The 26,722-nt window shown below is 37.5% G+C and overlaps 2 long non-coding RNA genes and 1 other non-coding gene across 3 annotated transcripts; all 3 read left to right on the top strand.

The window, feature by feature from the left end:
• The first annotated feature begins 2,263 nt into the window (after window positions 1–2,263).
• LOC141627130 (uncharacterized) lies at window positions 2,264–11,562 on the top strand. Its single transcript, XR_012536690.1, has 3 exons — window positions 2,264–2,577; window positions 4,793–4,855; window positions 11,272–11,562. It is a non-coding gene; the product is annotated as an uncharacterized LOC141627130 (long non-coding RNA).
• Window positions 11,563–13,282: 1,720 nt separating this feature from the next.
• LOC141627541 (uncharacterized) lies at window positions 13,283–16,729 on the top strand. Its single transcript, XR_012537049.1, has 2 exons — window positions 13,283–13,610; window positions 16,549–16,729. It is a non-coding gene; the product is annotated as an uncharacterized LOC141627541 (long non-coding RNA).
• A 3,049-nt stretch (window positions 16,730–19,778) lies between these two features.
• On the top strand, window positions 19,779–19,885 carry LOC141635089 (small nucleolar RNA R71). The gene has a single exon (XR_012539795.1). It is a non-coding gene; the product is annotated as a small nucleolar RNA R71 (small nucleolar RNA).
• The last annotated feature ends 6,837 nt before the right edge of the window (window positions 19,886–26,722 follow it).

The raw sequence follows: 26,722 nt of genomic DNA on the forward strand, positions 1-26,722 counted from the left end.
TTGTGATAGTACTCAGCCACAGTCATACTATCGGTCATAGCAAAAGTGTCAAACTCGGCCCTCAACTTGCTATAGATATGTTCCGGAACGAAGTGGTTCCTCATTGCCTTCTTGAACTTTGCCCAAGGAATCGTAGGTTTACCCATGTTCTTGTAATATTCCCGTGCAACCTCTCTCTCACGGTGCCACTACACCCCAACTTCATCTCTCAGATATAATGCAGCCTATTCCACTTTCATATCCTTTGGACAGTTAACAACTTCCAACACACTTTCCATCACCCGGTGCCAGTTATCGAGCAATTTGGGCTCACATGTGCTTTCATAAGTAGTAGGGTTGAAGCGGGAAATAGTGGTGCTCATCCGGGTTGCATCAACAACTACTTACACTCCCTTCCCTACATTTTATAGGGCCTTAGTGAGTGCCTCTTCTTGGTCGATAATCCTAGCAATCTCATCTAAGCTTATCTCAGAAGCATTGATATATGCAGTAGATCTCTTTGGCGGAATATTGAGCTTTAATAACCAAGACAAACGTAAGCACATAGCCTATGACTCAAAATAAATATCACATCCGGTAAAGAGGTACTCGGTCGAGTACACATAGGTACCCGGTCGAGTACAAGCAACTCGGCCGAGTATACTGACTGCTTGGCTGAGTGTTCAGACTCCAGTAACTGATCAAAATGTCACATAGAGCACACTCGGTCGAGTAATTCAGGTACTCGGTAGAGTACGCCCTACTCGGTTGAGTACTGTCTATACTCGGCCTAGTAGTCATGTTCCAGTAGCTACTGCTAAAATCACAACCCCTCCTACTCGGTCAAATGCCAGGATACTCGGGTGAGTACTCTGCTACAGTCGGCCGATTCATGCAAAAATGATTCCCAATCACATTCCCAACATCATATACTGGCAATTAAACTTCCTATTCACATGCCTTTGTATCCAACTTCTAAAAAAAAGTTTTGAACAATTAAAACATATAACATGCCAACACTAAGTCACATCATATATTTCACACCACTTCCTTCCAATTCAAGCCATAATTCCTCCCAATCACAAATATACACATCCACTCTATTCACGCATATATAACACCCACACACATAACGATCCCCATGACGCACCCCGTTGTGACCGGCTCGAGGTTGTGATGGCAATTTTGCGGTTTCAGGAAGTCTCCTAAACCTTTACGATAGCTCCAACAACTACTACCCGGGTTCATTTTATTTAGACGCCCTATGTTCTGTTTTTTTGGTTCATTGGTTTTAGGTTCCAAAATCGTTGCTCTGATACCACTTTTTAACACCCCCATCTACCAAAGTGCCTTACCAAGGCCTACCTTATCAAATGGAAGTGCTATCATCTCGGTTGCCAGAGGTATAGTGTATCAAATAGATCATAAAAGAACATTTAATTAAAGTGTATAAAAGTTTAGTTGGATACAAACCACAATACAAAAAATCCAAAACTGAAAATACAAATCCAATTAAAAGTGATCGTCTAATATTAACACAACAACTGAAGCTAGCAAGACTCGGCGATCCTCCCATTCATACCGCGATAAGCTCAATCAACCAAAACTTGCTAGATTTCTGCTCACCATCCCCAAATGGATCACCGCAGGTTTTACAACAATGAAAAGGGGTCAGACAAATGCACAATAAAATATGACTATAACAACAACTATAAACCATCCAATTCAATCCTGTAACAATACAATCTTCAACCTCCAAGTACATTATCAGAACCGCGACCCAGATCCGCCAGAGGTTACCCACCCCAATAAATACCTACAATGTCAGTGGGAAACCACAGCCTTGCCACCTAAGCCCCGCTCATTGTAACGAGCGCACCCAGATCATTAATATGCACACCCCCTTGTGACAGGCGACACAAGGGGAGAACATGGGGGTGAAGACCATATCCCGACAATGGCTCCACAATCAATACCAATGATACCAATAATACCAAGTCAACACAATACTATCAAAGTAAGAAATCATACAATCACCACATCACTTAATAACAATCGTACAAGGACTTTGTATGGAAACCCTACCTTATTCGCGAATTCCAATAGACAACAATCACGCAAGCTACAACTGCTCCTCTATGAAATCGTCACCTAACAATGATAACCTGTAATACCCCAAATATTTTTTATATTTGACTTTTATTTGACTTTTTTAAAAAAAATTATATATTATTAAATAACAAGTCCAATTTGTGTGGTGGCATTCTTTATCAAATTACAAAACTCATTTAAGTATCTTTATTATTCAAGACACTAAACCTAACCCTTGGGATATGTTACCAAAAACCAAGAGTTCTTGTTTTGGGCGTAACATTTATCCGCCCTCTTTTTTTTCTTATCTTCACCGATTTTGTTTATGATCGAAATCCCAACTCAAGCTATTAGTCTTTATCACCGCAATTATTTGATTGCCTCATCTTATTGATTAACCGTGATTTTGGAGACTCCACCTATCCTGCCATTTATCAAGTTTTTCTTCCTACTTTAAATTATGGTTGAGGGTTGCAGTGATTCTTTGGAATAATTTTGCAAGTGGAGGTAACACGATTTTACCGATGCTAATATTTTAATTATTGTTCGGAGTTGTATGAATCTATGTTTGTTGTATATGTTTTATGTCATAAATTGATTGTTAAAGATAATATATGGTTAATTTTAGATTTATATATAACATAATAGCTCTTTCAATTTATGTGGTTAAGTTAATTGTTGGAATATGGGTTAAATATGAGTGTGTTAGAATGAAGTTATTGTACAGGGGAAAAGGACTTGGAATTTTAGGCGATTTGCAGTAGGTTCAATTTGGAGTGGTATTATTGTTTGAGGATGGTAAAGGGATTTGTTAATGCTTAGCATGATTGGTGTAATCTAACTATAGTATAATAGGGAGTGTTCTTAGGGGTGGTATAAAACGTTACTGGGTATATGTTTCCTAGTATGATGTATGGAGGGAGATAATCCTACGCCTGCTACCTTCATGTATGAGTTGATTAGTGGCACGGAGTTTGATTGTGATTATGGATCCCGTATTGTATTTAACTTGTTGATTCTTTGACCGAGACACGTGGGTGAGTAGCTTAGAGCTTATACTCTGAGTGTTGAGCATGATTCTTTGAATCTTTCACAATATCAATATTGAAATTGAGATGAATAGTGGTTACTGGTATTGAGTTATTCGGGCCGTTGTGCCGAGTTATGTGTTACGGTCCAGTGTGATGGTTACTGAGTTTATTGAGTTTGAGATCGATATTGAGATGGAAATATTATTTTGCGGTTTTATCCCGCCAGTTCACTCACCCCTTGTCCCTGGCTTAGATTCGACGATGAGAAGACGAGAATTGCGGTGATTCATTTTGGAAGTGAATAATTAGTAAAGTTGGGTAATAAAGAGAAAAAGGCAGAAAGATGTAAGGGTTCGTTTAAGAGTGAATGACTAGTTATTGAGATTGACGTTATTTGCTTATCACAACAAGATTTGTTGTCATTATTTGGTCAACTAGAATATTTGAATGTGGGTGTTGTTTTGGAATTGAGAACGAGAGATTATGATATTAAGAATTTCTATTTGAGTATTGGTATTGGTATTTGTATTCTTGCTAGTTTCAGTTAGTATAGTATTCAAGTTAGTTATCTTTACTAAGCTCGTATGGAATTGATCCATTAATTGAGGTGAGGTAAATGGCATCAAGGATAGTTTGGCGTGTGTAGTTATAAAATTTGAGCATAAGACATGATTAATATATACTCATCTAAATTATAGCAATATTGTGAGACCAAGCTTTATTCTCAATTAAGTGCAATAAATGCAATTGGAATGTTAGGAGTTACTTGTAATGATTATCATTTAATTTGAATGCGACTGAGGATCAGTGTCTTACTTTTTGACTTGGAGCAATGAAAATTATAATTTGGTAAGTTTGTAACCGGAGCATTGAGAGTATATTGCTAGTGTGAAGAGCCGAGTTTTAGATGGATAGAAGTAGGAATATGGTCTTTGAATTATTTGAAAAGAGCTTGGTAAATAATTAGTTAAATTATTTCATAATTATGAACCGAAGTGAGTATATGTGATTTGTCAACTTGAGATCATAATTTGTATGTGACTTCTAAGTCACAAAATGGAATTTAACCAAGAGCTAAAGGTAATGGTTTAGTATGGAGAAGGTGGTGTAGATTTATCATAATTGCTGGAAACATACAACAAAACTCGAGGGAATATCATTACTTAGGAAATATCCTTATTTAGAGTCGGACACCTTGAATTCATATATATTGTTTGTTTTTGTAACACTACGGATTTTCATAAGCTAAATACTCTACTCGACCGAGTAGTGTCAAGGGTGTAGTTTGTTTGGGTTCTGCCGAGGAATACTCGGCCGAGTATGATGAATACTCGACCGAGTAGAGGATACTCGGCCGAGTATGCCCTATACTCGACCGAGTATCCGGTCTGGCGAGTAATATTTCAGCGGTTTGATGCGGGAGTGTTTGGGGTTGTTTTATATTTAAAGGCAGTTTCTAAAACGTCATTTCAACCCTAATCATTTTACGATCTCTCTAATCACTCCCTAATCATTCTCTAATCTCTTTGTGTGTGTAATTGTCGTAATCTTTGCGCATAATCTCTCATCCTACTGTTGGTAAGTTTCATTCCCCATGTCATTTATGTTCTTTTAGGGTTACTGTATATATGGAATTTGGGGAATAGGAGGAATTGTGCAATGTGTGATTGTGTTATATGGTTATTGTATAGGAGAAGACTTCATAGAGGAGCCTTTCTGATTGTTCGGTTTCCGTACTGCTGTTGATTGCTAAGGTATGGTTTCCCTACTCATTTCTGTTTAATTAATTGGAGATGTTGTGATTGTACTGTGTATAATTATTCTTATCTGTTGATCATCGGAGGTTGGGTGTTGTGGAGACGTTGTTGGTGTGGTGGTGTTGTGACGGTTGTGGTGTTGTGACAGCTGTGATGCTGTGTGTGTGGTTGTGGTGGAGTCACTTGCGGGATTGGCTTCACACCCTAGTTCACCCTCCGTGGAACCCGTCACGGGAGGGGATGTGCACATTAAGGGACAGGGATTGTTAGTCGCTCGTTGATGAGCTGGACTATGTGTGGATGGGCTGCGGTCACCCACTGGCGGCGAGGATTACATGTTGCGATGGGTAATCTGGCAGGGCTACACACTTCGGTGTGTGGTCGGTTACTGTGTGTGAGATCGATGATCAGCTGGTGGTAATGTTTGTTGTCTTATATTGATTGAGTAGTACCGACCCCGTGTTGTTGTTTTGTAAAACCTGCGGTGATCCATTCGGGGATGGTGAGCAGATTGTGACAGGTGATACATTTATTGAGCTTGGGGCAGTCATGGGAGAGTCACCACGCTGGATTAGATGACACCATCACGAGCCTTAGTTATTGTTTTGGTAGTTGTTGCCCTTTGGATAATTCCTTTATTAGATTTTGGAGACTATGTAACTTTTATAACTACCGTACATTAATAAATGTGTTTGGACTGTTGCTTTTGATATATACTAACCTCGGGCAACCGAGATGGTAACAACCTTTCATGCTGAGGTAGTTCTAGTAAGGTACCTTGGTATGAGGGGGTGTTACAAAGTGGTATCAGAGTCGACGATTCCGGCACCTAAAACAAATGAACCCAATGAACTTAGGGAGTCTAAATAAAATGAACCCGGGGAGAGTTGTTTGGAGCTACCGCAAAGACTTGGGAGACGTCCCGAAGTCGCATTAAGGCCCTTACGATCTCAAGCCGGTCACATGGGGGGAAACTGTTGTATGTTTGAGTCATGTGAGTTTGATATTTATAGTTTGAATCTTGTGCATGGTTGGATGAAATGATGAAAGAAGTGGAATGTGATGGTTGTTGAAAGATGCATCGAGGATTGTTGACGTTAAACTTTGAGCATGAATATGTTGGCATGTTAAGTGTTGGAACATGGTAAAATATGAAAAGTGAATTGTGAAATTGTATCTGGTTGATATTGAGCATGAAGAATGTGATCATGTTACCTGTTTAATACAATGTTGAACATGAAGTATGGTAGTGGTACATGTGCATATGAACATGATGATTTTAATGCTTGATTGTTGGTAGAAGCATGTGATTAAGGTCATGCGTCTATATATGTGAATGTCGTGTTTAATTTTCATGTGAGTATGATAAGAGTTCACTTGTGTACTGGTTTCTTGGAGTTTTGAGTTGTTGTTGTTGCTTTATGCATGTTCAAATTGTTTTGGTTTAGGAAATTTGATTGGTATGAAGATCGATTACGAAAGGGTTGTCTTAAAACTGTCATAAGTCGAGTTTTAGAAAAGATATTGTTGTGATTCCAAGTTGAGGTGATAGCTTGTCCTCTTACTATTCTAACGATAAGTCACACGCCCAGAATGACCAAGTAACGAGTGAGATATGACTGTTTTACGAAAACTGGACGTTCTTTGAGAATCGCTGCTGATACTCGACCGAGTAGTCCCTACTCGGCCGAGTATCTTTTATACTCGACCGAGTATTCCATATTCGGCCGAGTAATCTCTCTGTGATAATACTGTTTAGCGTCTGGAGTCGTGAACTCGGCCGAGTAGTCTTATACTCGACCGAGTATGGTCTACTCGGCCGAGTATTCCCAATACTCGACCGAGTAATCCTTCTGCGACAATTGAGTTTGCTTCTGGAATCGAAAACTCGACCGAGTAATATAGTTACTCGACCGAGTACCTTGTACTCGACCTAGTATGTTATGTACTCGACCGAGTACCTCATTGGGCGGCCACTTTGAGTCGGTGGCTATGTTCTTACTTTTGTTTTGAGTCGGTGGCTATGTTCTTACTTTTGTTTTGAGTCGTAGGGTATATACACATGTATGTTTTGAGTCTTAACGCATTCTTTTATATGTGAGACGGTCTTGATACGTAAGTTACCGGAAGTTATGACATGGAGAATGATGGCTTATGAGGGACATGTGTTGGGTAAGGAAGACATGTGTTAATGTGGTTGTGAAGGATAGTGGAACAAGAAAAGAGTAGATTGATGAGCTAATCAAGACAAGGAGCATGTTTTGTGGGATATGATGAGTGATATAGTCGTGGGTTGAGTAATATAAAAGTAAGTGCATATGGGCAAGGGTGATGTAAGTGTAAAGAAACGTGAGAATGAAAGATTGAGATGAGGGATACGAATAGTGGCGTATTGGGAGGTGTAAGGATTTATGGAGGGAGACGGTTTGGATTGAGTTGCTTAAGGTTATATGTGATAAAAGGTCGCTATAGAGAGATGGAAACGAATAGTGTATAGTGAGGTCAAGTTATGCCGCGATGAGTAGACAGTGGTTGATTTGGGAATTTGGAATATCAAGGGGTTAGCCTAGTGTGTAATTCCTTGGGAAATTAACGGTATGAGGTAAATTTTTGGTCTTCTAGAGATACGAAAGGGAGATACGACTAATTGAAGAGTAACTGTTAGTGTGTGGACTTGATGGTGACAAGGGAAGTGAGAAAAAGATAAGAGAGGATAAATGATAAGAAGAATGATAAGATATTGATATGAATTAAGGGAATTAGAGTTGTGGAGCTATGGAAAAATAAACAAATTAGTAAAGAGTTAGGTAGGAAGAGAAAGGAGATGAATTATTAATTGGTATTATTGAGTAAAAGGGGGGAAATAAGGATGGAAGTAAGTTGAGAGAATGTTGACCGGAGTTAAGGAGCATGAAGGTAAGAAATTATGGAAATGTACGATAGTCTCACTAGAGGGTGTGAGTTAATGATTATATAAGAGAGTAGGACGACATGTTAGCCGTGAGTTTCGAGGTATTAAGGGAATAAGGAGCTTGTAGAGTGTTTGCACGATCTGAGATTTTGGTGGAGAGTTAGGTAACGATATGATAAAGGATAGAATTGGGAATAGTGTTGAGGTAAATCTTGTTGATGGATTGGATGTTCGTTATTTGGGATGATAACCAAAGAGATAAAACGGATTGTTATATTAAGAAGTGATAGTAAGAGAGTAGTCACATGAAGGATGTTGGTGTCATAGTAGTGTCACTAGTGGTGAGGATGATGTTACTTTGGGGGAGTTAGTTGTTCTAATGAGGTTGATTTTGTGGAGGTGGTTAGTATGTTTAGTTGTGAGGAAGTATAAGATGTGGATATACGAGGTGTTATTTGGAAGTTAGGTGCGATGTTATGGCTACATTTGCCGGAGGGGTGATAATTGTGTGTAAGAGAAGATATGTTAGGAAGGGCACCTGAGTTAAGTCCGGATAAGAGATATTCATTGTCAAGTGGTAACTTACGTGATCAGGATTGACTAGTTGGATGTGATTATGGGTCTATGATGTGTATAAATGTTTGTGTGAGGTTCTGACCTCACGAGAAGCGGTATGGTGTGATAGTCATAAAGTTGTTATATGAATGTTTGTGATATATGTTGGGTACGCCAATCTAATGGAATGAGGTTAAAAAAGTAATAATTTGATTGATCTGGCATGGATAGTTAAAATCGTAGGTGTATTGATGATACATGTATATTCCGTGAAAAGGTATGGATGATATGCATGAGATTCTTGTATGTTTATTCCGTATAAATGTTGTTGTGTTATGGTCGAGTAAAGCGGTTTTGAGTAAGTTCTCTTGTCCAGGAGAGTTATACTAAGTCAATGTTTGTGGGAATTATATGTGGGCGTGATGTTTATCGATGTGGTTGTTGTTCCTCGGGTGGTGATCCGGGCATGGTACTTCGTATTGTGATGCGGACATTTTCGCGCTACGGTGCGGCTGTTGGTGGCGGTGTTGCGATGCCGTCACCGGTTGTGGTGGAGTATACGGGGTGGTTACGATTTGAGTTTCAAAGTACTGAGACCGATTATGCATGATTGTTGTTTTTTCTTTGTTGTTTCTTGTGAGTTTCGATTAGACATGTAGACTGTTGTTTTCTTTGTTGATGTTTCTTACCAGTTTTGGTTTGGGAATGAGGGTAGAGTATGATATGAAAGAGAGTTGTATATGTTTTCGTTGTTATCATGGTATAATGATATTCTGTTGATGGGACACGGATTGTGATAGGTTGTTCTGATAATTTTGATCTTGTTCTAGATGAGGCTTTGGTAGACATGATAATGATCTGATATATGCAAGTGATTCGTAGAACATGTGTGGTAATGATCGATATATGCGAGATGGTTCATAACTCTTTGTTGAGACAGTGAGTGTAGGGTGTTGGGTATTTAGTGTCGTGTTAAGTTATGTATGAGTCTTGCGGTAATGAAAGAAAGGAACTTGAGGATCTAGTGTGAGTGTACGTAACAAGTGTGGATCGTGAATTATGCTTTTGGCGATAACAGTTTTATATAGTTTATATAGAGAGGTATGTCGTGTTGCGGTAATGTGGAAGAGTTAGAGTGTTTGTTATGATCAGGATTGTGTGGTATTGGTTAGATGGAGTGCAGAATGAGTTGAGGTATGAGAACTGTTTAAGTAAGAGAGCCTTGGATATAGGAATAGTAAGTGTTTAGATTATAGGCGGGTATATTTCACATGTGGTGGTGATGAAGATAATGAGAGGTATAGCTAAGGATCTAGTATTAGTGAGTTACGAGGACGTAACATGTGTCTTAAGAGGAGTAGGATGCGGCAAAGAGCGTTTGAGGGTTGTGCATGTCGTAATATTATTGGACGTAGAGTGTTGGTGTAGCATAAGGAATGGATGGGTACATATAGTGGTTGATAGTGTTAAAAGGCCATGGCTGTGCTTGTAGTAGTTCGATGTTTAGGAGTGTGAGAATTTTTCGATAGTGTTCATAAAAGTGGATGATGATATTTATGAGTTCGAGAGTTTTGGCGTTTGGATGATGATGTTGATGAGTGTGAGTAAACTTCGAGGACGAAGTTCCTTTTAAGAGTGGTAGAATGTAACATTCCGTTTTGATGGTTGATCTTCTTTTGTGGATTGTCTTGGTATTGAGTGCTATTGAGTGTTATGGAAGTGAGACAAGATTGGAAACATTATTTTGTGGTTATTCGATAATGTTATGGAGTCAATATCGAGAGGATATGTTATCTAGTAAGCGTGGTTAGTGGAGCTGGTGTTAGGTGTCCATGTTTTATAGGTTGGGTTGGAACTTCGGGGACGAAGTTCTTTTTAAGGGGCGAAGATTGTAACACTACGGATTTTCATAAGCTAAATACTCGACCGAGTAGAGCCTACTCGACCGAGTAGTGTCAAGGGTGTAGTTTGTTTGGGTTCTGCGAGGAATACTCGCCGAGTATGATGAATACTCGACCGAGTAGAGGATACTTTGAGTATGCCCTATACTCGACCGAGTATCCGGTCGGGCGAGTAATATTTCAGCGGTTTGATGCGGGAGTGTTTGGGGTTGTTTTATATTCAAAGGCAGTTTCTAAAACGTCATTTCAACCCTAATCATTTTACGATCTCTCTAATCACTCCCTAATCATTCTCTAATCTCTTTGTGTGTGTAATTGTCGTAATCCTTGCGCATAATCTCTCATCCTACTGTTGGTAAGTTTCATTCCCCATGTCATTTATGTTCTTTTAGGGTTACTGTATATATGGAATTTGGGGAATAGGGGGAATTGTGCAATGTGTGATTGTGTTATATGGTTATTGTATAGGAGAAGACTTCATAGAGGAGCCTTTCTGATTGTTCGGTTTCCGTCATCTTTGTTGATTGCTAAGGTAGAGTTTCCCTACTCAGTTCTGTTTAATTAATTGGAGATGTTGTGATTGTACTGTGTATAATTATTGTTATCAGCTGATCATCGGAGGTTGGGTGTTGTGGAGACGTTGTTGATGTGGTGGTGTTGTGACGGTTGTGGTGTTGTGACAGCTGTGATGCTGTGTGTGTGTGGGGTTGTGGTGGAGTCACTTGCGGGAGTGGCTTCACACCCTAGTTCACCCTCTGTGGAACCCGTCACGGGAGGGGATGTGCACATTAAGGGACACTGATTGTTAGTCGCTCGTTGATGAGCTGGACTAGGTGGGGATGGGCTGCGGTCACCCACTGGCGGCGAGGATTACCTGTTGCGATGGGTAATCTGGCAGGGCTACACACTTCGATGTGTGGTCGGTTACTGTGTGTGAGATCGATGATCAGCTGGTGGTAATGTTTGTTGTCTTATATTGATTGAGTAGTACTGACCCCGTGTTGTTTTGTAAAACCTGCGGTGATCCATTCGGGGATGGTGAGCAGATTGTGACAGGTGATACATTAATTGAGCTTGGGGCAGTCATGGGAGAGTCACCACGCTGGATTAGATGACACCATCACGAGCCTTAGTTATTGTTTTGGTAGTTGTTTCCCTTTGGATAATTCGTTTATTAGATTTTGGAGACTATGTAACTTTTATAACTACCGTACATTAATAAATGTGTTTGGACTGTTGCTTTTGATATATACTAACCTCGGGCAACCGAGATGGTAACAACCTTTCATGCTGGGGTAGTCCTAGTAAGGTACCTTGGTATGAGGGGGTGTTACAGTTTTATTGAAGGAATTATCTTATATAAAAATAGCCACATATTTTCAACCTTTATATTGAACCCCTTGGTTATAAAGGGATTTGGGAAGATGCAGAGTTACGTAGTGAACAAAGAACAATTGGCTTTGATCAATGTTCGTGGAGGTTGTTTGATATTGGGACAGTTCGATACATATACTTGGAAGCATTGACTAGTTTGCACATCATGGAATCAAGGATATAATCTTTGCAAATGTGACTTAAATTTATCAACAATGTAAGAGTGATCCAAGTTTAATAATTGTTAAGTGCTTCGATGACATTTGTTCATTGGGATGGATATTTAGGAATTGGTTTTTATTTTGTAACTTCGGCAATGGTTATCTTGTTCGTTGTTTAGTTGCGTATTTATTTGTCAAGTTATTTATTTGAGAGATGGGTTATCTCAAATCTTAATTGAGATGATGTTTACGGGATTTAGAGTTACTGTATTAGTATTAATTCTATTGTCATATTGTCAAGACCTAAGTTAATAAAATTTATAAGATCAACAATTGGCGATTTACTCGTGAGTTTGTAGCTATGAAATTGCTAGTAGTGTTCTTGTTGGCTCATGATATCATAGGGAGGGTAGCACTTTGCTTTTACAATGAGAGATCAAAAATTGTTATTTGACCTTTGAGCTACAAGGTTATGTCTATTAAGAGTGATAATATGAGTTGATTTTGAGCCGTGATTATTTTAAGTGGGCTTTGTTATTATCTTAAAAGAAATTATACTGTTTTCTTTACGAAATGCCGAGAATTATAGTTTGGCTCATAACCCGCAGTGGCGAGCCGGGCATATAAAAATGCCGAGTAAGATTAGAGTTTGGCTCATAACCCGCAGTGGCGAGCCGGGCATATAAAAATATTTTTGCTAGTCGTATAAGGTATAGTGAATCCTACGACAGCCAGTCATTATATACTCATGTACTCTTGACTTGACCAGTCTTGTTTACCTCTTAGTCTCGAGGAGGTACTTGAATTGTCTTCTCTTCTGACCAACCATTTTGTAGAGACAAAGTTAATTCATTTGTTTTATCATTGGAAATATAAAACTAAAGAATTCTCGTTTTCTGTTCTATTAGTTCTAATGTTTAAATTTCCATGAGGTAGTGTAATGTTACAGAGCTCGGGTTTGTCTCATTTGGGCTACCTATCATGGCGATGGTTTATTTTTAGGTCTTGTGCTGCCGCTCAAAAGATTTTCAAGTCAGAGCTTTTGATTAAAGACTTTATAAAAGTTTTATTTCATTTTGTATAAAGAAAATGTAATTTGTAATGATAGACTTTGTATTTAATTATGATATCCCCGTATTTTGGCAAATTTTAATGTAAAATGTAATTTATAATTTAGCTTAAAAGTGGGGGTGTTACAATTGGTATCAGAGCGGTTTTTTCTTGTTTAGGTGTTGAAATCGTCACATCTTAGCACCACCCGTTTTAACTTTTTAAACTTTTCTTAATTTTTGAGTTGTCATTTTATTCATTTTGAAAAATTTACGTTCGAGGACGAACTTTATCTTTAAGGAGGATGGAGTGTAATTATAGTTTCTTTATTTACTATATCTGAACTTCGAGGACGAAGTTTCTTTTAATTGGGGAAGATTGTAATACCCCAAATATTTTTGATATTTGACTTTTTAAAAAAAATTATATATTATTAAATCACAAGTCCAATTTGTGGGGTGACATTCTTTATCAAATTACAAAACTCATTTAAGTATCTTTATTATTGAAGACACTAAACATAACCCTTGGGATATGTTGCCAAAAACCAAGATTTCTTGTTTTGGGCCTAACATTTATCCACCCCTCTTTTTATTCTCATCTTCACCGATTTTGTTTATGATCGAAATCCCAACTCAAGCTGTTAGTCTTTATCACCGCAATTATTTGATTGCCTCATCTTATTGATCAACCGTGATTTTTGAGACTCCACCTATCCTGCCATTCATCAAGTTTTTCTTCCTACTTTAAATTATGGTTGAGGGTCGCAGTGATTCTTTGGAATAATTTTGCAAGTGGAGGTAACACGATTTTACCGATACTAATATTTTAATTATTGTTCGGAGATGTATGAATCTATGTTTGTTGTATATGTTTTATGTCATAAATTGATTGTTAAAGATAGTGTATGGTTAATTTTTAGATTTATATATATAACATAATACCTCTTTTAATTTATGTGGTTAAGTTAATTGTTGGAATATGTGTTAAATATGAGTGTGTTAGAATGAAGTAATTGTACAGGGGAAAAGGACATGGAATTTTATGCGATTTGCAGTAGGTTCAATTTGGAGTGGTATTATTGTTTGAGGATGGTAAAGGGATTTGTTAATGCTTAGCATGATTAGTGTAATCTAACTATAGTATAATAGGGAGTGTTCTTAGCGGTGGTATAAAACGTTATCTGGGTATATATTTCCTAGTATGATGTATGGAGGGAGATAATCTTATGCCTGCTACCTTCATGTATGAGTTGATTAGTGGCACGGAGTTTGATTGTGATTATGGATCCCGTATTGTATTTAAATTGTCGATTCTTTGACCGAGACACGTGGGTGAGTAGCTTAGAACTTATACTCTGAGTGTTGAGCATGATTCTTTGAATCTTTCACAATATCGATATTGAAATTGAAATGAATAGTGGTTACTGGTATTGAGTTATTCGGGCCGTTGTGCCGAGTTATGTGTTACGGTCCAGTGTGATGGTTACTGAGTTAATTGAGTTTGAGATCGATATTGAGATGGAAATATTGTTTTGCGGTTTTATTCCGCCAGTTCACTCACCCCTTGTCCCTGGCTTAGGTTCGACGATGAGAAGACGAGAATTGCGGTGATTCATTTTGGAAGTGAATAATTAGTAAAGTTGGGTAATAAAGAGAAAAAGGCAGAAAGATGTAAGGGTTCGTTTAAGAGTGAATGACTAGTTATTGAGATTGGCGTTATTTGCTTATCACAACAAGATTTGTTGTCATTATTTGGTCAACTAGAATATTTGAATGTGGGTGTTGTTCTGGAATTGAGAACATGAGATTATGATATTAAGAATTTCTATTTGAGTATTGGTATTGGTATTTGTATTCTAGCAAGTTTCAGTTCGTATAGTATTCAAGTTAGTTATCTTTACTAAGCTCGTATGGAATTGATCCATTAATTGAGGTGAGGTAAATGGCATCAAGGATAGTTTGGCGTGTATAGTTATAAAATTTGAGCATAAGACATGATTAATATATACTCATCTAAATTATAGCAATATTGTGAGACAAAGCTTTATTCTCAATTAAGTGCAATTAATGCAATTGGAATGTTAGGAGTTACTTGTAATGATTATTATTTTATTTGAATGCGACTGAGGATCAGGTCTTACTATTTGACTTGGAGCTATGGGAATTATAATTTGGTAAGTTTGTAACCGGAGCATTGAGAGTATATTGCTAGTGTGAAGAGCCGAGTTTTAGATGGATAGAAGTAGGAATATGGTCTTTGAATTATTTGAAAAGAGTTTAAATAATTAGTTAGATTATTTCATGATTATGAGCCGAAGTGAGTATATGTGATTTGTCAACTTAAGGACATAATTTGTATGTGACTTGTAAGTCACGAAATGGAATTTAACCAAGAGCTAAAAGGTAATGGTTTAGTATGGAGAAGGTGGTGTAGATTTATCATAATTGCTGAAAATATACAACAAAACTCGGGGGAATATCCTTACTTAGGGAATATCCTTATTTAGAGTTGGACGCCTTGAATTCATATATAGTGTTTGTTTTATCGAAGGAATTATCATATATAAAAATAGCCACATATTTTCAACCTTTATATTGAACCCCTTGGTTAGAAAGGGATTTGGGAAGATGCAGAGTTACGTAGTGAACAAAGAACAATTGGGTTTGATCAATGTTCGAGGAGGTTGTTTGTTATTGCGACAGTTCGATGCATATACTTGGAAGCATTGAATAGTTTGCACATCATGGAATCAAGGATATAAACTTTGCAAATGTGACTTAAATTTATTAACAATGTGAGAGTGATCCAAGTTTAATATTTGTTAAGTGCTTCGATGACATTTGTTCATTGGGATGGATATTTAGGAATTGGTTATTATTTTGTAACTTCGGCAATGGTTATCTTGTTCGTTCTTTTATTAGCGTATTTATTTGTCAAGTTCTTTATTTGAGAGATGGGTTATCTCAAATTTTAATTGAGATGATGTTTATGGGATTTAGAGTTACTGTATTAGTATTTAATTCTATTGTCATATTGTCAAGACCTATGTTAATAAAATTTATAAGATCAACAATTGGCGATTTACTCGTGAGTTTGTAGCTATGAAATTGCTAGTAGTGTTCTTGTTGGATCATGATATCATAGGGAGAGTAGCACTTTGCTTTTACAATGAGAGATCAAAAATTGTTATTTGGCCTTTGAGCTACAAGGTTATGTCTATTAAGAATGATAATATGAGTTGGTTTCGGGCCGTGATTATTTTATGCGGGCTTTGTTATTTTCTTAAAATAAATTATATTGTCTTCTTTACAAAATGCCGAGAATTATAGTTTGGCTCATAACCCGCAGTGGCGAGCTGGACATATAAAAATGCCGAGGAAGATTAAAGTTTGGCTCATAACCCGCAGTGGCGAGCCGGGCATATAAAAATATTTTTAGTAGTCCTAGAAGGTATATTGAATCCTACGACAGCCAATCATTATATACTCTTATACTCTTGACTTGACCAGTCTTGTTTACCTCTTAGTCTTGAGGTACTTGAATTGTCTTTTCTTCTGACCAACCATTTTGTAGAGACAAAGTTAATTCATTTGTTTTATCATTGGAAATATAAAACTAAAGAATTCCCGTTTTCTGTTCTATTAGTTCTAATGTTTAAATTTCCATGAGGTAGTGTAGTGAGAGCTCGTGTTTGTCTCATTTGGGCTACCTATCATGGCGATGGTTTATTTTCAGGTCTTGTGCTGCCGCTTAAAAGATTTCAAGTCAGAGCTTTTGATTAAAGACTTTATAAAAGTTTTATTTCATTTTGTATAAAGAAAATGTAATTTGTAATGAGACACTTTGTATTTAATTATGATATCCCCGTATTTTGGCAAATTTTAATTTAAAATGTAATTTATAATTTAGCTTAAAAGTGGGGGTGTTACATAACCAAATAATACTAATCACAACCAACATCAATCAATCTCTATCCCCCAATCTAACCCAAATTAGGGTTTCCATAAAACCCTAACGATAACCACAAACTTATTAAGGAAATACTAGAGACTTACCAAAGTAATCAACGCAGAAAACGAGATGCGAGAACTCACAATCGATCGGTCTAGGCTTACGAATTGATAAATATTATTAGGGGAGTAAAGAACGTAGTTTTGGTTTTGTAAAAATATTTTAGAAACTGATTAAGTGAAATTTATACTACTCTAATCATCTTAATCAAAACCGCATAAATATAACCCAACATACCGGGTACTCGGTCGAGTACCTGACATACTCGACCGAGTACGTCCTACTCGACCGAGTTCCTTGTGTACTCGGCCGAGTGCACCCAAGACAATAGCCCGTCTAAAAACATTCGATGACCCACTCGGTCGAGTGCAGCCTACTCGACTGAGTTCACTTTGCCCAGAAATATGTAGTATTACAGCTATACCCCAAAGCCTTTTTGTGAAATTTAAGGACTTTCAAAAGTGTATTCACTTTGTCATCATTGAGGTTAGCATTTATTATCAAAAGTGATGACTCTCCCTCTCCTAAAAAGGCATATTTAAGGGAGAGGGTAAGGGCTTTAGTTGTACCGTGGGAGGGAGAAATCTCACTACTTTCTCAACCACTTTGTCTTCTAGATCAAGCTTATCATCAATTTCTTCATCTTGAGCTTCAATTTTACGGGCTTTAAATCCATCAAATTCTTCTTCTACCATGTCTTCAACTATCTCATCCATTACCTCAATCCCACAAGCTTGCTCTAGAATAGGCCTTTTCAAGATGTTCGGCAAACTAAACTCGACTATATCCTCCCCGACATTGAAGGATAGTCTACCATTTTTCACATCAATCAATACACCACCGGTAGCCATAAAAGGTTTACCAAATATGATTGGTGTATGATTATCCTCCAGAATATCAAGGACTACAAAGTCGGTCGGAATATAGAATTTACCAACCTTGACGGGTACATTCTCAAGCACCTCCAAAGGGCGTTTGATGGACCTATCCTCAAGTTAGAGGGTCATTGAGGTAGGTAATAAATCATTCATACAAATCTTTTGGGCAATGTTCAAGGGTAACAAACTCACACTTGCCCCTAGGTCACATAAGGCTCTTGTAATCGGAACACTGTCAACCACACATGGATTAAGAAACAACCCGAGTCACCAAGTTTGGTGCGCATTTTTTTGAATAAGACCGCAGTTTATTCTTCAATCAATGCCACCAACTCTTGGTTGCCAAGTGTTCTCTTCTTAGTTAAAACATCTTTTAGAAACTTTGCATAGGTTGACATGTTCACAATTATCTCGGTAAATGGAAGAGTAACTTCAAGTTTTTCTAACATTTTCAAAAATTTGGTGAACTTGAAGTTCTCTTTGAACCTTGTCGCCCTAGAAGGGTTAGGAATGTGAGTAACAAGTTGAGAATTAGGTGATACCTTAAAACTGGCGGTGCCACTTATTACCTTTGAAGAAGATGGTTGCACAAGTACTTCTTCATTAGTATTCTCTACCGGTTCCTCATAAGGTATGTCCTCAACATACCCATCATCATTCTCGGTCAATATAACCTTCCCATTACTTGCTCCCCCATTAGACATTTTACTCTTCTTTGGGTAACTTATCCTAGTGGAAGGAGTTATGGGAGAGCTATCTCGCCCATCATCCATCTCAATCTCTTTCTCTTGGGTTCTAGGTCTACTTCAAGGTCCCTGTAAGGATCCTTCAATTCCAAGTCACTCCTCAAAAGCACCGCATGTGCTTGGTGATTTCATATAGAATATCTTGTGTTTTGCTCTTTCCCAAGCAAACACCAGGTCGTTTAACTAGGTTAGCAAGAGCTTGGGAAGCCACTTGGGCCTCAAGATTTCTTTGGGAGTCATGCATTTGTTTACAAGCCTCTTGAGTTTGTTTCAAGGCCTATTTATTGTTGTTGGTTTTGGTTGCCAAGTCACCAATTAACTTCACAAGATTGTTGTATTGTGCATCTCCCATGGACCCACTTGGTTGAGGTGATTGGTGTTGGTATGGTTGGTTGGCTAATGCTTGAGGAAAGCCATAATTGTATCGAGTGTTAGACCCTTGATTGTTGCCTTCGAACCCTTGGTTATTTCCTTGATTTTGATTGGAAAAACTTTGGCCTTGGTTGTTGTTTTGATCATTTTGGCCATTGCTGTTGAACCCCTGGTTGTTGTTATTGAACCCTCGGTTGTTAAATCCTTGGGTATTGTTGTTGAATCCTTGATTGTTGTTATTGAAGCCTTCATTTTTGTTGTTGAACCCTTGATTTTGGTTCCCAAAATTGTTCCTTGAACCTTGTCTTCTTGCTTGGTTGAATCCGGAAGGGGTCGTATTTTGGGCTTGTGGTTGCAAATGTGTTGGCTTTTGCACGTTTGTGCTCTTGTAGGTTATAAATTGGTGGCTTCTCAAACCCGGATGATAGTAGTTTGAGTTTGCGTTATAAAAATTTGAGTTGTTGTTGTTAAAAGGACCTCTAAATGGTCGGTTTAATGATTTGTTGAATGCTTGGAAAGCGTTCACATCTTGCATGTTTTCTTCATCCCCTATATTGTTGTAGAGATTGTTGGTACACACATCATATATATGACCCATCCTATCACATGCTTCACATGTGGGAGAAAACATTGTCTCCTCCAAAGCTGGACTATTTGAAGTGCTAGCTTGGTGAACTCCCTTCATTGCCATCTCCTCAAAATTCTTTGTGAGAGCATCTATTTTGGCATTAGTCTCTGCATTAGAACTTGAATTATTTTCCGGAGGGTAGTGGCTACTCTTCCTCAACACATCTCTTCTAAGGCCATAACTTGCCTCCGAATCTACCATCTTCTAAATCAAAGCGGACCAATCGGCATCTCCTAGGTGGTAAAATCCACCTCCTGCCGAGGCATTGACCATTTCTTTTGTCTTAGGAAGGAGGGTTTGGAAAAGGCTTGTGTAACATACCAAGCTGGAATTCCATGATGAGGACATTTTAATATCAAGTCTTGGAACCTATCCCATGCCTCTCAAAGTTAATCTCCTTCTTCTTGTTGGAAGGTGGTGATCTCACTACAGAGCATCGTCATTTTTGCGGATGGATAGTACTTGGCAAGAAAAGCCTTGGCTAGGTCATCCCATGTAGTAAAGGTGTTTCAAGAGTGTACATTTAACCACCAGTCGGCCTTGTCTTTCAAGGTGAATAGAAATAACATAAGCCTCAAGTTGTTCTCGGACACTCCATTCCTCTTTATCATAGCCACCTCGCTCCTAAATTTACGTAGATGAGCAGGCGCATCTTCGTCAACATTCCTAAGAAAGCTATCCTGCTCTATTATCCCAAGTTGTGCGGGATGTATTTTGAAATTATTGGGTGCCAAGGTTCCAAAGTTTATCGGTGAAGAGGAATCATCCGGGTTAGGGATGTTGTGGTCTCTTAGGGTGGCCATGTTTTGTGGTATTAGAGGTGGTAAATTTAGTGGTGAATTGGTTCTTAGAAACTCGTGAAAGCAATTAGTAAAACTTGGATCTATGATGTTGTTTGTTGGTTGTTGAGTTGTGGTTTCAAGGTGAGTTTGGGTGGATGTATTTTCTTAGTTTATAGTTGCTTGAGTGGAGTTTCGAACCTTGTTATCGTCCTATTCCTTAAAGCCCGAAAAAGTCTCTTTGAGAGGAATCGTAGAACAAGGCGTGGTTGTTCCTCCTAAACATACAACTTGGCAAACCGTACGTCTCCTAGTTCTTTTAGACACTAGGGTTAGGCAAAAACACACTCACTCTACAAAAAACAAGTTACTAATCAAGAAAACAAACAACTATTTAAGACTAATCCTAAGACTCTTACTCACTAAGTTTACCCTAATGAAATCACCGGTAACGACGTCCTTTTGATAAGTGGTTTAGTCGCATTCCCAAATATCAAACAAGATTTATAAACCCAATTAATAATGTAGTAAAATTCGGAGTCGAATACAAGGATGGGGAGAGGTTACCACTTAAATTGTTTTAAACCTAGTTTAGTTAATTAATAATATTTAATGGATTATTAAACTAAATGATTAGCTAAAAGATGCAATAAGATGCAATAATTAAAGCTAGATTGGGTGTTTCATTAATTAAAAGAAGTTTAGAGTCTTTGGGTTCACTAAGGTAAGGAGAGAGAGAGATACAAATATCAACAAGAATAACTTGGTAATGAATAGAGTCTCGGATTAATTTTAGGATTTTTTGTGAAACACGACCTTTAAAAAAAAGTTTTTTTCCAAACACCGCCTTTTAAAAAAAAGTTTGTAAAACACAACCTTTAATAATTTTTTTTGTCAAACACGATATTTTAGTTGGAAGACGCAACATTTTGCAATGGGGTAACTTTCAGTCGATATTTGGGATAGCAAACGAGGTCTGTTTGAGGTGTTCTTGGACTTGGAAAGGTGGAAATACAAGATTTCCAGGGGTTATAAGCACGATGGTCAAAGGTGGCCTTATGTGGGATTCATTGTTATGTAAAGTAAGGTCGGTCGGAGAAGGTAACTATAAAGCAAGTGGTCATGAGGTTTTTTCGTGTGTCTTTAAATGGGGTTAGGATATTTTGTTTGGTCTAAAATTTGGTATGTAGGTAAAGGGGAGTGTAAGCTAGGTCATGGTTATATTCTTTGTGGTGGTTGTTGGTTGCAATTGGTGGTTTGAGGTGAGTGAATTGATCCACGAAAAAAATCCTACTTTGGTTTTCTAATGATTATTTTTTTACCTCCAATTTACTCCCCTCGAACCACCATACGCAACCAACAAGAACCACAAAAAATACAACTAAGACCTACCCTGAAGTCCTCTCTACTTATATACCAAATTTCAGACCAAACAAATCATCATACTTCCATTTAAAGACCCACGAAAAATCCCATTACCACTCATTTTACAGTTACCCTCTCCGACCAGCCTTACTTTACATGGAAATAGACCCCATATAAGGCCACCTTTGACCTTCGTGTTCATAACCCCTATAAAGCTTGTATTTCCATCTTTCCAACGAGTCCAAGAACACCTCAAACCGACCCGTTTACTATCTCAAACATCGACTGAAAGTTACTCCTTGCAAAATGTTGCGTCCTTCAGCCAAATGTCGTGTTTGACAAAAAGAAAATTATTAAAGGTTGTGTTTTACAAACTTTTTTTTTTAAAGGTGGTATTTAGAAAAAACTTTTTTTAAAGGTTGTGTTTCACAAAAACCCTTAATTTTAATTTCTTAGGTTTACCTTAAGTCGAGGCTAACAAGCTTTCACATGTATTAGCCTAAACTCATCACAAACATTCCATCTAATGATATTCTTTTACTTTCACTCAAGGAATAACTTAGCAAAGAGATAAAGGTTCAAACACTACACCAAATATGGCAATCAATAAGGAGCGTATCACAACGGTTTAATGCATTTAATAACGACACTTAGATTACCGTCTTCCAAATATTGTCGAAAACCTAGACCGCGCTAATAGGAATTATTGTTTCCCTCGAAAAACGTTGTTATTATAATTTGACAACGGCTGATTAACAAACCGTTGTCAAAAACTTTTAACGGTTTCCAAAAACTCGTTATAGAATCACTCTTATGAACGATTGTTAGAAAACCGTTACCAGTTTAAGATATCGGCATTTCGAAAACCGTTACTAAATTAACACCAACAACGGTTTTTGTTACCCGTTGTTATGTTATTATTACGGATTTTTTGTAACCGTTATTATTGTCTATTATGAGATAACGGTGTTTCAATTCAACCGTTGTCAGTATTTGATTAGATTTTTCAATTTGATTACTGCATTCAAAACTGAACTTTAATAAATATTCAATTTGACCAATAATATTCAAATTGACCAAAATAATTCTATAAATATATCTTCATAATGTTTTAGGTCAAATTCTAAATTATCAAACATTTACTCTCTAATTTCTTTCTAAATATCTCACTAAAAAAGATATGGCTGGCGAGCTACAATCACGTTCTCGTTACGTACAGCCTTTTACTTGCATTCTCCATTATCTCCCGGTTCATTATGGTGTGAAGGGAAAGGGTTTAAACCCTAATTTTGGGTGGTTGACGCAAATGCTTCATAACTCTGGTTTCACCGCGGTTAAAAAAGTGTACCCTGTGTCTAAAAACAAGCAAGGTTTTGTAGGTTTCGCTTTTATCGTGTTTGACGAAGCCAACTGCCATGATAGTTTTCGTTACGCAAGAAAATTAGGGGCTAGATTTGCGGGGGAAGATGCGGGAAAGAGGACTTCTATTCGGATGATAAACAACAAGGCTCTTATCTATGGGTTGCGACCTATCTTGATCATCATCTGTTGAAACATTGCAGGAAGCATCACATTCTTGCCACCATGCCTATGTCATGGGAGAGAGAGGCCATTCCACATGCGCTTCCCGGTGATAATGAAGGGCCGATCTACGACTTGCTCTATACCGAAATTCATAATGAGTATCCTAATACTTCATCAGATTCTAATAATTAAGTCTTTAATTATTACCTGGCATTGTAAGTTGTATTTGGATTGTGGTGGTGGTTTGAATTAAAGTTTAATTATTTATGTTTTTTGTTACGTTTTTTGTCACCCCATCCTCTGGAATTCAGAGACAATATCACCAGAAAAATATCAAACTTTTATTATAATGACTTAGGTTTTTAGGAGTACATTAAAATATCAAGCTAAAGAAAAAAAATCGCGTAAAATAGGCGTTGACAAACGTGAAAAAAGCAAATGTGTAGTGTGGAGTTGAATGGAGGGAGTATGTTTTTTGTTATCCCATCCTCTGGAATTCAGAGACAATATCACCATATATATCTCTTTCACCTTCAGCCCAATCCACACAGTCATTTTCCCATTGCAACGGCACTGTCCCCTGCACGGCAATGCGACCTTGGCGGTGCAGAATCGGAAGTAGTAGGAGACGGTCATATTCATTCGCAACCCATAAATATGGGCCTACCCGCTGTTCATCCTGATCAAACCAGAGTCTCGAAGAGTCATTGTTATTGAATGCCCGCTCAAGTTTGCGAGCCTGACGAAAGCATTCCCGCTCCTCACCCCCGCCAAACTCGATGAGGGCGCACCGCCCGAATCCACGATGCGCATCATTGTCCGGGTAGATAGTTTGAACCAAATTCGAGCCGGCTAGTCAGACCTATTAACCAGTCAAGGCTATACGAGAGTATAGCCTTTCCATGCCCGTCCTCTGTATACGGGAGATTGTGAATGATGCACGTAAAGGGTTTAGCGTACATAAATCTACGTTGGGTCCTACAAGAGGTTCATATGATGCTTCATCATCATCAGCGGATGAATAATATGAACCACTATAAGTTGATGAACTTGACGACATAATCGATGTGGAAAATTAATGGAGGACTTAACAAGTTAAGAATTGGAAAGTGCAAACGGTACAAGTTAAGATTGTGAAAATTAAAATTCTACTTATAATGAGTTTGGGTTGTATTGGAAACGTTATAATAAGATAGTAAGAATAATTGGAACCGGTATAATAATAAGATAAGAATTGGAAACTTAACAAGTAAGAATTAGAAAGTGGAAACGGTACAAGTTAAATAAGAATCGGTCAACTCTACCGTGTTAAAAATATTTGCTTACAAATGTTATCAAAAAACCGTTGACCAGTTAGTAAAAACACAATGGTCCAATTACTTAACAAGACTAATGCATGCCTTGTAATTTTTACTTTTTCTGATTCAAAGTTGCAGTATTGCATGTTTGACCATATGCATAACATAAAATGATAACGATTCTTTGTTAAGCCGTTATCATATTACACATATCAACAACGGTTGGACAGAATCCGTTTTAAAAAAAATTGTTTCATTATCTGTGATGTTCCAGTGTTTGTGATTTGACTAATGCATGCCCTGTAATTTTTAATTTTTCTAATTCAAAGTTGCAGTATTGATTGTTTGACCGTATGTATAACACAAAAATATAACGGTTCTATGTTAAGCCGTTATCATATTTCATATATTAACAACGGTTATTGTAAATCCGTTGTCATATTACACCAATAAATAACGGTTTTTCTTATAACCGTTGTAAATACAGATCCACTGTGAAAACTGAAAAGTTTGTGGTTTTACCAATGAATGCCCTATATTATTATTGTTTGTTTGACCATTATTCACCACATGCATGCATGCACAATTAATGCAAGTTTGAATGTAACATATGGATGAAATTAATCTAATTAATTATAGCTTTATTATACTATAAATAGCATCACATTTCCAGTAACAATAAGAATCACTTTATTATTACTAACCTTTCTACTTCACTTTTTAAATAATCTACATATACATACATATCATAATTAAAATAATGTCATCGTCTTGATCATCCGCAATCGCACCTCCTCAGCAATCGGTAACCCGCTATGCCAACCCAATTACGTGCATAATTCATAATCTCCCAGTCATACGCGATGCTGCTGGGAAGCCAGCTTCTAAGTCTCTTATCCCATTGAGGGACATCCTCATTGAGAATGGGTTTTCAAATGTTAGGGCAATCTACCCGGCTTGGAATTCTAGTCGTGGGTTTCTTGGATATGCTCTGATCGTGTTTCGAGAGGATGGTCTTGACGATTTTCGCCAAGCAAAACAACTCGCTGCAAGGTATGCATCACGTGACCATCAAAGGGGTAAAAGTGACTATTATAGCGACCACCCTAGGGATCGTTATGTTCACGCTGGGCCTCACTTATGGGTTGCCACCGCTGAGGATGCTAATCTGATGAGAAGAATCATTCCGTACAATTTTATTAATGTACCGAAATCATGGGAAGACGAAGAAGTGCCTCATTTTAATCCACGTCTTGATGCCGATGTAGTACGCATGATTTATAATCATGTTTATCCTCAGTACCCACCTCCTAGTCAAACTCCTGTTAGGGTGTTTGATTAATGTACTAATTAGTTAGCTGTTTGTTTTTGTGTTTTTTTTTATTTTTTATTGTGTTTCTTTTTTTTCCCGCCGTTGTACTGTTTTTTTTTACGCTATTGTATAATATGCTCATTTTAATATACTGTTCTACTCTTTCTTACATGCAAATGCTTATTAACATAGATTTTAAATAACTTGCGAATAGACAAATGAATGAAACAATAACATATAATATAATGACTACGGTAGTGCATAAAAACCGTGTTAGTTCACAAACACCTCTAAAAATAAATGGAAATTCGAAGAAATTAATAAGATAATTACAACGGTTCTTATAAGTACCTTGTTAAATTATGCAATTGCTGAATAACATTATTGTAAATAACCTTCTTTCTTTCTTTATTTCTTCATTTCTTTCTCTCTCTCTTTTTCTCTCTCTCTTTCTCTCTCTCTCTCTCTCTCTCTCTCTCTCTCTCTCTCTCTCTCTCTTATTACTCAAATTATGTTAAGTGGTAGCTCTTCTTCTTCCTCTATTTCAACAGGGACATGTAATTGCTCAGTTCCGGCAGTATTGCGGAGTTCTTGGACTTTGCAAAATCCGGGAAGAAAGTTTCTTACATGCAAATTCTATAATCCCGAGACTAAAATGCGTGGATGCAATAACTTCAAGTGGGTTGATGAACCAATGGCTGAGTGGCAGAGGAAGGTTATAAATAAGTTAGTGACTGATAAAAAGAGCATGGATATCGAGATTACTCAAGTGAGAAGTATACTATATCAATTTGAAGAATCGAAGCGGGGAAATGACAGTGAAATATTGAAGGCAAAAGAAGAATGCAAGAAGTTAACCATGGATATCGTAGAACTCAAAAATAATGAGGCATGGCTTAAGTTAATTGTCAAATTTCTTCTTCTAATTGTTATTTACCTAGTTTATTATGTATGGTGGTTGTTTGTACTCTTTGTGTAAACTTGTAATCCTTTAAT

This window comes from Silene latifolia, chromosome Y (assembly GCF_048544455.1).
Source record: "Silene latifolia isolate original U9 population chromosome Y, ASM4854445v1, whole genome shotgun sequence".
Taxonomy (NCBI): domain Eukaryota; kingdom Viridiplantae; phylum Streptophyta; class Magnoliopsida; order Caryophyllales; family Caryophyllaceae; genus Silene; species Silene latifolia.